Below are 14,928 nucleotides of genomic sequence, written 5' to 3' on the forward strand. Positions count from 1 at the left end.
GGCCGGCGGCCCGGCACGGCTGATTGATGGCGTCGGCGGCTGTCATTTCTCGACCCCGCGCCAGCCGGATAGCGGACGGTGGTCGGCACACACGCAGTTCAGCGGTGGCGGGGGAAGCCATCCATCAGCGGCGGCGGCCAGGAAGCGCCTAGGTAGTCGCGGGCGGCCGCTCGTACGGGCTCGGCGCGCCATTGTCCCTCGGCTTAATCTGCCTGTTGGGACGCCCCCCGGACGGGGAGCCCTGTCCCGGTGTGGCGCGGATGCGCGACAACACGGGTGCGCCGTTCGCCACAGGCCGTGTGTTGACAGCGCGGGATTTACCGCCACAGCGAGCGCCCGCCAGGATTATTTCGCTTGCGAGCTCAACGACGCACTGACTGGCGGAAAGACTCTCACTGCGGAGAAAGTCTGTTGTTCAACACGGAAAGTCGGATTTTGTACCGACATGCGTGATGACTGCAACTCCATGATTTTAAACCCTTTTGTAGCTACGGGCATACATGCACTTCCAGCAGTTTGTGCCCAGATATCTGCGGGCGTACGTGTGTGCCCGGCAGGTAGAACTTCGAGGTGGCTACGGCCATTCATTTAAGCGCAGCAGGTAGGTAGGCTCATACCTAAGGGAATACCCTTGGGTACAGCTGGGTGCTCTAGTAGGTAAATGAGCACAATGGAATGGCGACTCGCCGACATCCGCATCTCAGCATTCCTGCCGACGCTGTCAGTATCTGCTCTTCTTTGTAAAGCGCTACAGCTTTCACCTGCTCCTGGTTACTTTCGGCTTACGAATTTAGGGCAATATTTACCTGTTCGACATGGCAGGAGTACTGCCATACAGGTGCTGATATTCAGCAGCGGAGAAGCACAAAGCGAGGGCAGATGTGCGGAGGACCTGTGGGTGTGCTGCCCAGTTGTTGCCGGTCAGTTTCCTAATAATGTTGTTCCTCGCACTGACTTTCATTTTTGTATCTGTACAGTGGTCCTTGAAGGTGAGGGACCGGTCCAACTTCACTCCAAGGGGAACAGTGCAGCAGATTTGCACCATGTCTTAACAACAATGCTCGCCAGAGTGCCGAGCGGTTCCAGGCGCTACAGTCTGGAACAACGTGACCACTATGGTCGCAGGTGCAAATCCTGCCTTGGGCATGGGTGTGTGTGATAGGTTAGTTAGGTTTAAGTAGTTCTAAGTTCTAGGGACTGATGACCTCAGAAGTTAAGTCCCATAGTGCTCAGAGCCATTTGAACCATTTTTTTAACAACACTCTGCTGTGCAGAACAGAACATGATCCATGTTTTGGTTGTCTTTGCTTGGAAATGCTCACTCTGAAACTACAAGGACTATTCAGAAAGTAAGGTCACAAACATTGTGAAATGGAGACCACAATGAAAACCACAAATGTTTAATTTTAACAATTAGCTTCACCTTTATCTACTTCTCTACACAGTCGCCGCTCCAACTTAGACATTTGTTGTAGCTTTGTACCAACTTTGCAGTACCCTCGTTATAGAAGGTAGCGACTTGTGCTTTTCGCCAATTTTATATGCTGGTGTCCAGCTCGTTGTCTGAGCCAAGATGTTGTCTTCATACTCAGCAGTTCAGTGATGAAACTCAGAGAGCCAATTACAGTCTGTATGATGGGTGATTAACGACTTCCCATCAAAAACGCTGCAGAGGCGTCTTCATTGCCCCTTCAAACTGCAGCCAAGAATCGTCAGGAGTGAGGAAATGCGTGACAGTTGTGTTATGTGGGCTGCATGACATCGGGCGCAACCTCGCAGCAGGCACCCATACATGGCAGCAGACACTATTTTTGTAGGCACCTTTACATGCTCACTGTGCGCTTAGAACTGAAAAGAGTGACGTGACACAATCGATGGGCATACTAGAGACACTGCGAAGCACATGAGTGTAAATGTTCATTGGCTTTTCATTGTGGTTTCTACTGCGTGCCTGATCAGATCTCACTGTCCGAGTAGCCCTCCTATCATGAAATGTATTTGACCAATGATAGTGAAGTTTTAATACATTATAGACACATTTATTGATAATGTAAATCTCGAGTTACAGAACATTCCAACCACAAAACATTTGTTTATAATCTAAATCTCTAGTTACAGAACGTTCCAGCCACAAATAAAAAAGTCATTGTTATTTTATGAAATATCTGTTTCTCAGACTAGGATAAACTTAGAACAGAACGCATGGATTAGTTTTGAAGCTCTGTTTCTGGGTTATCAGAGACTTTAACCACTATGACCGTACAGTGCGATAGTTGTTTTAAAAAGAGTGTTACTTAAGATTCGTTCTAAGCTCAGTGATTAGAATGCTGGAACATGCAGTAGCACACGTCAGCCGTAGCTTACAGCAGCCACGTTCCCGCCAGTCACATGCAAAATACAGCAAATGTATTTGCACTTGCGAATATGGACAACTATCAGCTGTATAATGAAATGACGACAATGAAAATTTGTGCCGGTCTGGGACTCGAACCCAGATTTCCTGCTTATTGCGACCGGTCGCCTTACCATTTGGCTACCTGAGCACGACTCATGGCCGGACACAAACTTCGATGTGTCATCAGCCACGTATCTGCAACTTGCATTCGTATGTCTATTACGTATATTCTCGTACAGGCGAGACATTTAACTTGAAAGTCACTTGCCCGCTATCGGCTGATAAAATCGATATTTCAGTGCCTGCGTTATACCTAATTACGATGCAGTGTTCCTACGTACACTTATCCGACGACATCAGGCTAGCTAGTTTATAGTAACATACACTGAAGAGCGAAAGAAATTCGTATAGGGACCACGAGGGGACGCAGAAGTGCCGCAACACGAGGTGGCATGGACTCTACTAATGTCCAAAGTAGTACTGGAGCCGAGTTGACACCATGAATTCTGCCGGGCTGTCCATAAATCCAGAAAAGTACGAGGCTGTGGAGATCTCTGCTGAACAGCACGTTGCAACACATCCCAGGCATGCTCAATAATGTTCATGTGTGGGGTCTGGTGGCCAGCGGAAGTGTTTAAACTCAGAAGCGTGTTCCTGGAGCCACTCTGTAGCAATTCTGGATGTGTGGGGTGTCGCATTGTCCTGCTGGAATTGCCATAGTCTGTCGGAATACACAATGGACATGAATGGATGCAGGTGGTCAGACAGGATTCTTACGTGCGTATCACCTGTCAGGAGTCGTATCTCGACGTAAAAGGGGTCCCATATCACTCCAACTGCACACGCCCCACACCATTACGGAGCCTCCACCAGCTTGAACAGTCCCCTGCTGACGTGCAGGGTCCATGGATTCATGAGACTGTCTCCATCCTCGTACACATCCATCCGCTCGATACAATCTGAAACGAGACTCGGCCGACCAGGCAACATGTTTAAAGTCATCAACAGCCCATTGTCGGTGTTGACGGGCCCAGGCTATGCGTTAAGGCTTTGTGTTGTGCAGTCGTCAAGGATACACGGGTCGCCCTTCGGCTCCGAAAGTCCATATCAATGATGTTTCGGTACGTGGTTGATGGCCATGCATTGAAATCTGCACCAGTTTGTGACAAGGTTGTACTTCTATCGTGTAGAAAGAGTCTTCGTAGGCCGCGTTTTTAATACGTTTTTTCCAGCTGCAGCGATGTCGGAGATTCGATGTTTTACCGGATTCCTGATATTCACGGGGCACCTGTGAAGTGGTCGTACATGAAAAGCCCCACTTCTTCGCTACATTGGCCAAGCTGTGTCCCATCCCTCTTGCGCTGACTATAACGACACGTTCAAACTGACTGAAATCTTGATAATCTGTCATTGTAGCATCGGTAACCGATCCAGCAACTGCCCCGGACACTTGTCGTCTTATATATGCGTTTCCGACCGCAGCGCCGTACTCTGCCTGTTTACATATCTCTGTATTTGAATACGCATGCCTATACCAGTTTCTTTGGTGCTTTAGTGTATCTCCCCAAACAGGCATTATTCATGCATGAGGACAGCCTTTGACAGCCTTTGAAATAACAGATCGAACGCTTTGGCGCATTGGTGAGAGAACTGGACTCTGATGCCAGAGGACGGCCGGTCGGAGTGGCCGAGCGGTTCTAGGCGCTAAAGTCTGTCGGTAAACTGAAGAGCGAGCGAGCGAGTCCCCATTCTGCCAACCCAGCTACGTTACAAGGCGCTTCTACAGGCTGTTTCACAACGTGGTACAGGCCCTGCCGCGGCGCGCGATTTAAATCTGTGGCGACGCCGTACACTGATACGTCTCAGCTACGTTTATTTTTGGACAAATGCATTAAGACCATAAGGAATACAAAAGACGATAGCTTCTTTCGAAATACAACAATAGAGTAAATAATATTAACATAAGAACGGAAGTCAGGATTCTACTACAAACATAGAACCGAATGCCTGTTCATGTGAATATGGTATATGTTCCTCAACTGCTATTCGTAAAACGAACCGCACGTAACTCAATCAATCTGTAGAATTTAAGGCTTGTTCTTACTTCGTGTTTCTACTGAAAGGTAGAAGTTTTCTTTGAAGGACTGTATTGAAACTTAACAATTCTTGCAACGTGAAGAGTGTTTAAAAAGTAAGCAGAAATTTATAATTTTGTGTGTTAGATGGATTTGCACTACTGTTTTGTCACTGTCTTCGTGAACATGTTCAAATGGTTCAAATGGCTCTGAGCACTATGGGACGTAACATCTTAGGTCATCAGTCCCCTAGAACTTAGAACTAATTAAACCTAACTAACCTAAGGACATCACACACATCCATGGCCGAGGCAGGATTCGAACCTGCGACCGTAGCAGCCCCGCGGTTCCGGACTGCAGCGCTGGAACCGCACGGCCACCGCGGCCGGCTCGTGAACATGTCTGTAAAGTATATATACAATGTTATGCATATTGGCTATTTACTCTGTTGTCAGTTTTGAAAAAGATTACATGTGTTTTGGTAGCATCAACGATTATTTGTTTTGTATAAAAATAGATTAGAGAATCTGTATCAAATTTTGTTGCAAGAATGGAGTAAAATGTATGAAATTATTAGAAATGTTGAATATTGCTTTTGGTGAACTTGTTATGAATAAACCAAGGGCATACAAGTGGTATACACATTTCAGAGTGGGTCTTAAAGGGCAGCAGTTTTACAAGTATGGATGAGATTAAAAGTGGGAATTTACAAGACCTATAAACTATCCCGAAGAAACAGTTCCTAAAGTGTTTTGGGAATTGGAAAAAGCACTGGCATGAGTGTGTAGTATGTAATGGGGAATATTTTGAAAAGAGTAACATTGCTGTAGACTAACAAATATTCTTACCAAAAAATAAAAGTTAATATGTACGCGCACCTCGTATGTCAAGCTTTCTGCTTACAAGTCCAGAATCTGGGTATGTGTTTCGAAGGAAATTTCAGCAGTGTTCGCAATAGCTATTGCACACATGTTTTAAGCAATATGTCATAGAATCGGGTGAATAGTGACCGAGACAGAGATTTAGTGTTCCATCAGCATCAAAGGTTTTACGTGATTTTGAAACTGTCTATAACAATGGGTTTCCTCACAAAATTATTAATTTCCTTCGTGGAGATTCCAGTAAACCATGCGGCTTATTTCCGCGTTTCTTCTTTATGCGTCCTATTGGACGAGGCTGACGTTTGCCTAAATTGCAGCCGTTTGGTTGGGAGTAGTAATAATAGCTAACAGTTCTTTTAGCGTCGCCTCTTTAACATACGCTGTACTAACATTAGAGACGATCCAACGCTTGTTACTCCGCAAATACCTCCTCTCCTTCGGATTCTGCACATTTTCTTACAATGCTAGACGATTATCAAATGGTTCAAATGGCTCTGAGCACTATGGGACTTAACTACTGTGGTCATCAGTCCCCTAGAACTTAGAACTACTTAAACCTAACTAATCTAAGGACATCACACACATCCATTCCCGAGGCCTAGAACCGCTAGACCACCGCGGCCGGGAGACGATTATTATCCATCACTTCCGGATATCGAAGCATATCAGTAAGTATAAAAAGTTAACTCACACTGGCAACTAAAATCCCACGAACAGAAACGACGTATATCACTGCACGCCGATCTCCACCGCTACACAGGAAACGGGCAACAGATTTTGGGTGCCCCTGTAGTCCGGTGGCAGCGTTCTTCCGGGAAAGGCGACTTCCCCCACCAAAAGCGCTGCTCGCTCTTCAGTTTACAAACAGACTATACAGTCTGGAACCGCGCGACCGCTACGGTTGCAGGTTCGAATCCTGTCTCGGTCGTGAATGTGTGTGATGTCCTTAGGATAGTTAGGTTTACGTAGTTCTAAGTTCTAGGGGACTGATGACCTCAGAAGTTAAGTCCCATAGTGCTCAGAGCCATTCCGGAGGACGACAGTTCAAATCCGTGTCCAGCCATCCACATTTATGTTTCCTGCGATTTCCCTAAATCGCTCCAGGCAGATGCCAGGATGGTTCCTTTGAAATACCGCGGCCGGTCTCCTTCCCCATCCTTGAGGTTTTACTCCGTCTCCAATTGAGTCGATGTCGACAACTTTAAACCCTAATTATCCTTCTCTCTTTCCTTGGAATGAGAAACAGCTCACTTACATTTCACGGCATTCGCTTCACAACTGCTACAAATTCGTCGGGCAATAGACTGCGAGGCTCGAACTGTCAACACAACTGGCACTGCTAAGAGTATCCTACGAATTCCACATCGGTGGCAACGGGTTATTAACAATGCTGGTGATACTTTGAAGGTCAGTAAAACTTTGAAACATTTATCTATTTTGTACGAGCTGTAAACAAATAGTTGCCACTATTATAGTTCCAGCCGTCGTATTCAAAATTTAGGTTTCCTCTCCATAAAGACGTTCATGTTCAACTACAGTGCTGTTTACTGAATCTATAAAGTGATTTTTTTATTATAAATATTTTGCGTTAATCTGAATGCAGTGGCCATTTTTTGACAGCGAACTTCGTTTTCAGTTTTTTGCAGACGGTTTTCTTCTACGATTTCCCCTGATTAATTAAACTGAGTACCCCTTTTTATTTTTCCATATTTTGTGTTCAAAAACTTAGGTGCTTGTTTGTTGCACGTCATGAATTCCGTTTCTTTGATGCTATTTGTGTCCTACATTTTACGCAACTCCTTTAAGAATTTCAATTTGTTTTTGAGCTGTGGCAATATCCCTAGTTAAAATTTCCAAATCATTTGCAAAGGCGAGGCTATCTACTCCAATATTAATTTTACCTAACTTGATTGATTGATCTACATTTTGAGTCGACTCTTGCTCTCGCCATTCTGTAATTACCATTCCCAAAACACAGTTAAAGAATAATGGGAAGAGTCAATCTTCCTGTCTAGCACCAGTCTTTCTCTCAAATGGGTTCAGAAATTTCTCTCATGATCCGGAACCGCGCTGCTACTACGGTCGCAGGTTCGAATCCTGCCTCGGGCGTGGATGTGTGTGATGTCCTTAGGTTTAAGTAGTTCTAAGTCTAGGGGACTGACGACCTGAGATGTTAAGATCCATAGTGCTTAGAGCCACTTTTTTCTCATGAATTTAACTTTAGATCTAGTGTCAGTTAACGTTTCCTCAGCTAGTGTTAGCGTTTTATTATCTAGCCCTTGTTCCTTTTAAAGTTGGATCCTCTTGTATGTTTCGAAACTATTTTACCTTTGCACCTTGTATTAACGCGTCGATATCTGATATACAGCGGTTGGCCAAAAATACGGGAACAGAGCGAGAAATGAATGCGTGAACATAAATGTAGATGGTAGCCGACCCTGCAGGTTGCGCTGTTGTATTTGACCGCGAGCGGCCCTTGCACAATGTTCTCAACACATTGAAAATGTCAGGCATGGTAATAACTGGGTTCTGTGCGGTTACGATTGCATTATGTTGGAGCCACGAGAATGGTGACGCTATTGGTACTCGTATGATGAGAGCTTCTGTAATGACGGCAGCCGAAGTGTTTGCTGTTACAAAGACGCACCGTATCGAAGATTTATACCGCATACCGGGAAAGCGGAAAAGGGATCACCCACGAAACCGCAAAGCGGACGAACGTGTGTGTTTTCAGTCATCGTGACAGACTGGAATTGAAGAGGGTTGTCACGAAAAATGTGTGTTACGCAGCTGCGTAGGTCACTACAGAACTGAATGTCTCGCTCACGAATCCTGTCGGCACCAACACAAATGGTGCTCCGTTAGCTGAGCGTAGAAGGGCCAGCTGGAATTCCAAAACCACTTATTAGTGATGCAAATGGCCATAACAATAAAACACAGTGCCTTCGCCATAGAACCTCGAGTACGGACGAATGGAAAAAAAAAGTTGGTCGAATCAGTCTTGTTTCACACCGTTTCCAAGTTCTGGCCGAGTTTACGTCCAAAGAGTGAAACGTCTAGGGTTTTCGGTTGCATGGGTCCCATGGTTATTCTGCAAGGTAGCATGTGACTACTTTGGCTGGTCAGGTCCCTCCTATGGTACAATAATCGTTCGATGCTGTGTTGCAAGACATGGCCCATGTTCAAACAGGTCACATAGTTCAGAACTGGTTTTATGAGCAGGATGATAAACTGTGAAACCTCCTCCGGCCTTCATGGTCACCAGATATCGATATTATTGAGCCTTTGTGGTTTACTTGACAGAAGAGTGTCTTGATACCTACCCTCATACATCATCGTCAGTAGTTCTGCTGTAAGTATGGTATAAGATTCCCCTGAAAACCATATAAGACCTGTATTCATGATTTTCGCGATGACAGGAATCTGTTTCGAGTTCCAATGGGTTTTCTACACCGTAGTAGGCATGGTAAAAAAAAAAAAAAATCTGTGACAAGGGCATCCCGTCGGGTAGAATGTTCGTCACTGCGGTGACTTGCGCGTCGACGGGGATGAAATGACGATGATTAGGACAACACAACACCCAGTCCCTGACCGGCGAAAATCTCCGACTCAGCAGGGAATCGAACCCGGGCCCTTAGGATTGACATTCTGTCGCGCTGACCAGTCAGCTGCCAGGGGCGGACAGTAGGCATGGTAAGGTGTTGTGTTTTTGGTGTCTCCATATTTTGTCCAGTCCAGTACGTTAAGAAGTGTTGTATCTTTTTACCCTGTATTAGCTCATTGATATTTGATACAGCAAGCACTTGAAGAAAAAGTGAAACGAGAAGTTGTAAAATGAGGTTATTTCCACTGCGCGACAAAAACACTCCAGCTGATTCTGCGCAGGACATAGACACACACGCTACTAACAGGCTGTCAAGTGTTTCCTCAACCACCGTATTCTGCTGATGCAGTTTGTTCTCCTTCCCGCTGATGAATAAGTCATTAAGTGACATACATTTACAGAATGACGAGGTGATATTTTAGGTGTAACGGTTCTTCTGAACGACACGATTGTAGCTCCACAAACTACTCATTGCAGGACGAGCTGATATTCCAAAAACACGCGTGATGCAAATTTCCGTAGCAGAAAAATCCTCTACGCCACAAATCTTCACTATCTCATCCGTTGTTGGGGCAAATGTGCCACTTTGACTAGTGAAAATGAAGAGACAGGATGATAACAAAAGCGATCGAAGACTTCCGGCGTAACAAGTCACCCTCGTTTTGTCAACAGCCTTGTCAAAGATGGCGGAGGAGTAGACAAAGGTTCAGGACACCCTTTTTCCCTAGGGTGGGAAACTGTCGCTGAAAGACGGAAGAATCAGCAATGATCAACGACATGAGCGAGCAGAAGGCAATGGATAGCACTCCATTAAAGATGCGTAATATGTATCTACAGAACATGTGGCCAGTAAATGAGTAAGTGTCATGATGGCCTATCTATTGACAAAAGATTCCAGACTAGTACCGTACCGCATTCGCATCTCTTGGATGCGATTGGAAAGGAGGAGTTGGCACTGAGAAAAAGACTGAGTGACTAAAGAAAGGATACGGTTCTGCAAGCCGGGGCGTGGAATGCCCTAGCAGGGTAGCTAGAAAACCTGAGAAGGGAATACTAAGGCTCAAGCTAATCGTAGTGGCCGTCAGTGAAGTGAAATGGCAAGAAGAAAAAGATTTCTGGGCATAAGAGTATAGAGTAATATCAACAGCAGCATAAAGTGCTGTAACAGGTGTGGGATTCGTTATAAACCGAAAGGTAGGGCAGAGAGTGAGTTACTGTGTACAGTTCGGTGAGAGTTATTCTCATCGGCATCTACAACGAACGAACACTGACAATGGTGGTTCAATGATACGAGGTGTGATTGGAATGTTTTAAGAATGGATCCGCTACAGCTTACTGGTTAGGCGGGCAGGTACACAGAGGGTGGGGACTGAGTCATTGCCTTGTCCTTGAAAGCCCTCTGACACGAAATGGCGTTTCCTTTATTCACTTCGTTGTGGCAGCTGGTTAGGTGTGGGTCTATTAGGGCTTGTTGACGGATTCTGTCTGTGTGAAAATGGACGGAAAAATGGAGCAACGAGACTGTGTGAAATTTTGTTTCAAAACCGGGAAATCAGCTTCTGGGACTTACAGACTATTAGAAACAGCTTTTGGAGATAATTGTATAAGCCAGTCAAATGTTTTTGTCTGGTTCAATAGATTTAAAAATGGCCTCGAATCATTTGAAGATGAAGCACGGTCTGGCCATCCTTCCATCTCCAAAACGAATAAAAATGTTGTGAAAGTTCACGACTTAGTGTGCTCTGATCGTAAACTTACAATTAGGGAGATGCCTGATGAACTTAGTTTTTCTATGAAGTTCAGTCAGTTTTAACTGAAGATCTGAACATTCGTCGAGCGTCCGCAAAATTCGTTCCAGAACTGTTGTCAAGTGACTAGAGTCAATAGCCACTTCAAGTGGGTATGTGGATATGATCCTGAAACCAAAGTGCAGTCTTCGCAGTGGAAGACTCCAGGTTCTCCGCGACCGAAAAAAGTACCGCAAAGCCGGTCGAAGTTAGTGTTCGTGATTTCTTTCCGTTCTACCGGTATGGTGCATCATGAATTTACCCTGGAGGACAGACAATTAACCAGGAATACTACAAATGTGTCCTTGAGCGTTTGCCCGAAAAAGTGCGGAAGAGAAGGCCTGCATTGTGGAAAGACAGGAGTTGGGTGCTACACCATGAAAATGCTCCGACTCATCGTGCCTTCCCCATCGTTGAATTTTTGACCAAATTCAAAATTCCTGTGCTTTCAAAACCTCCATATACCCTGATTTGGCCCCAGTGGATTTCTACCTGTTTCCTAAAGTGAAATTTTAACTGGAAGGGAAGCGATCTGACTCGACTGATGACATCCAGGCAAATACGGAGAGCGTCCTTAACATACTTCAGGAAAAAAAAATTCCGGGAATGTTTCCAAAAGTGGAAACACCGTTGGTGTGTTCAGTCAGAAGGGAACTATTTTGTAGGAGATGTATCACAGTAGCTTGTAAGTACCACCATTGTACAATTACAAGGCAACTCTTAAAACTTACCAGTCACACCTGATGTCGCAAGCAGAAGATGTAGAGAAACTATATCAGGATATTGAACTAGTAATTTAGTTCGTAAAGGGAGATGAAAATCTAGTAGTCATGATGGATCGGATTGTGGTTGTAGGGGGAGCAGAAGAAAGGATTACGGGAGTATATGGGTTCGGAAGTAGAAATGATAGAGGAGAAAGACTATATGAGTTCCGAAACCAGGTACTGGATTGTAAGGAATATTTATGAACGAAAACAGACTGATATCACAATTTAGTGAAGTAGGCTGAAGTGTACGTAACTACTCAGGAAGAGTCGATGCACAAAGATCTGGGATATGGAAACCTAAGGAATGAAGAGAAACACTTGAAGCTGTCTAGATTCTGCGATAATGAATACCTCAGTAGGCACTTCAGTTGGAGAGGAATGGACATCTCTAAAAAGGGCAATCGGAGAAGTTGGAAAGAAAAACTTGGGTACAAGAAAGGTAACTGCGAAGAAACTGTGGGCTGTACAAGAAATACCTCAGATGATGGACGAAAGAAAGAAGTATAAAAATTTTCAGGGAAATTCAGGGATAGAGAAATGCAAGTCACTTAGGCATGAATAAATACGAGGAGCAGGGAAGATAAGGAAAAATGGCTGCATGAGAACCGCGAAGAAATCATAGGAAGGGCGGTGCCGTGTTGCCTAAAAAAAAGCTTGACTTTTTTTTTAAGTGTTGACAACTGAAAAATTGGGTACTCCCTAGTACCACGGCAAGTTTCTGAGCCACTGACTCTTATGTACGCCCAGGTAGAAGGCATTCGCCAGGATTACGGATCGCACCGTCGCTCCGGACTCGGCCGAGGAGCGCCTAATCGACCCCGGGGCCTCGATGCAGCGGCCGTTTCGAGTGATCGATACTCGGCAACTCGGCTGAACCCACTGCCGACTGCAGCAGGGCAGCCACACCCGCGGTAATGGCCACTAATTTGTAGCCGTCGGAATCGGGCCCGCAGTCGCTCGCCGGCGTTCCCTTAACCACCAGCCTGCTTCCCCCTCCCCAAGGCCAGCAAAATCATTAGGTGCCCGCCGGTTGGCAGAATTGATTGCGCGCCCCAGGGAGACGCATCGCACTCCTCTCCCCTCGGCTCACGTTGGTAGCCCTGGATTCGCTCCCGTTGGCTTCGGTCCTGTTCGCTGCTCTTCGTTGGCCAATGGACGATTGCTGTGCTATTTTTTCATTGGAGAGGTAGGGCGCACACTTCGACCATAAATATAATAGACTGGCCCTCACGTCATTTTCGTGGCTACAACATCTCTGGGCTGAAGTCACGTGAACGTTGGCAAAACATGGTTGTTTCGTGTTGCGCTTATGGCTGTACTCGGCGTTTTGTCGGGGAAAATTGCATTACATTTCACGTGTGTTTCTATGACAGTGCAGATGCGTTTATTGAAATCTGCTGAAGTGACTTTTATGTGTTTTTTTTACACTTGAAATAGAGTATCACGTAAATTAAAGTGTTGAAAGTGATGCCTGTAAAGTCAGACTCATATTAAATTTTGGAAACTATCTGTGATAATTCGGTTACAGAAGTAAATATAACCGTTTCTCGTTCATACTCATAGGTTCCCTAAGGATGAAAACCGAAGGCAGCTTTGGATACAGGCCCTGAAACGGAAAAACTTTAAGCCATCGGCACATACGCGCCTTTTTGTATATACAAGTGAGATTATAATAGGGTAAGAGCACCTATAGTCAACACTTGAAGAGAATTTTTTTCTACCTTCTAATACTATTAAATAAATGTACGCTCCAAAATTATTTTCTGAAACTTCAAAGTCTCACCTTTCATTTGAAATATCATTTTTTTTAAACTGATAGTTTAAACTTTTGTAAAAATAGTAGGAACTGAACCCTTGAAGTGCATCTAAAATTGATACTCTAAAATGGACCTGCTCCTAAAGTCGACAATTTTGGCACCTATAGTCGACATAATTCCCATATCCCATTTTCTTTTATAAAGTAACTAGAGCTCAAAACGCGCCTAATCCAATATTTAAAGTTTTGACACGCGCCCACTCTTAGTGTTTAAAAGAATTTTTACGACATTTTACTTTAATTGATAGTTTATAGTAATTTCGTCCCGCTGCCCACCAGAGGGGCGTTCGATGTATTTGTTAGATTTTATAAATGATACAGTGGGCAAATCCAGGTCAAATGTAGTTCTGCCATAATTTTTCGCAAATAAAAAAGGAAGCGTTTGACAGTCAATTGAGAAATGTGGGTAAAATACGATACAAACATAGGATGGCAGACCGCTGGTTTGAATTCCCGCCACGTTTTGCCAACAGTCACGTGGTTTATGTTAGAGCCACACCAGCCCTATAGCTTCTGCACAGCAAGGCCAGTCTACTAGTATCTATGGTCGAAGGGCGCACATCAATGAGGTTTTCAAAACGCGGGTAAGAATGTGCAATATACATACTATCTGACCGTAAGAATCTGGACATTCGTTTGGAATGCGGAACTGACTACTAGACATCTGGAGGCTATACCTGCCAGTAAAAAGCATTGCAGGGGTAGGCTATTGCGTAGACCCGTGGTTCCCAACACAGGGGCAATTACCCCATGAGGAGTAAAATGGAATTTTCTGAAGTGTAGAAACTAAAAGGTTCATTTCTGTTCCAGTCAGGAAACTATATTATTTTCAAAATATCATTAATATTATCGCAATTTTGTGAGACTATTCTTGATTATTTAAGGAAACAACACTTTTTTCTTCAATTAGTAGCATTAAAGTGATGGAGGTTATGGGTTCCTCACATAGTTCACCCACTACACACATATGTTGTGCTTTGTCCCGTACATCACGGATGATAACAGTGAGACATATATGTAACAAATGCTACACATCTCAAAAAAATGTCTTCTCCAAGTTGCAGATAGTACCTGCAGTAGTGCAGGAATTGCTTCGTTATTCGTTTCGAAAGAAATAAATGAATTAATTGGCAGCACGATGCAGTACTAACTACATATAGGCTACTACAGTGTTGCACACAGTATTATTACTATTAGTGCCAACGGCCTTGCCGCAGTGGTGACACCGGTTCCCGTCAGATCACCGCAGTTAAGAGCTGTCGGGCTGGGCTAGCACTTGGATGGGTGACCATCCGGTCTGCCCAGCGCTGTCGGCAAGCGGGGTGCACTCAGCCCTTGTGACGCCAACAGAGGAGCTACTTGATTGAGAAATAGCGCCTCCGGTCTCCTGAACTGGCATACCGCTGGGAGAGCGGTGTGCTGACCACATGCCCCTCCATATCCGGATCCAGTGACGCCTGTGGTCTGAGGGTGACACGGCGGCCAGTCGGTACCTTTTGGCCTTCATGAGTTGTGCGGGAGGTTTTATTACTATTAGTGGCTGTGGTCGGACAAAAAGCATTAACAGTCTGAAGTCTCCCAATTTCTGCCAGCACAGAAGTAA

General features: G+C 44.9%; 1 pseudogene; it reads left to right on the top strand.

Moving 5' to 3' along the window:
• Positions 1-14,523: 14,523 nt before the first annotated feature.
• Positions 14,524-14,641, top strand: LOC124719234 (annotated as a pseudogene).
• The last annotated feature ends 287 nt before the right edge of the window (positions 14,642-14,928 follow it).

This window comes from Schistocerca piceifrons, chromosome 10 (genome assembly GCF_021461385.2).
Source record: "Schistocerca piceifrons isolate TAMUIC-IGC-003096 chromosome 10, iqSchPice1.1, whole genome shotgun sequence".
Lineage (NCBI taxonomy): Eukaryota > Metazoa > Arthropoda > Insecta > Orthoptera > Acrididae > Schistocerca > Schistocerca piceifrons.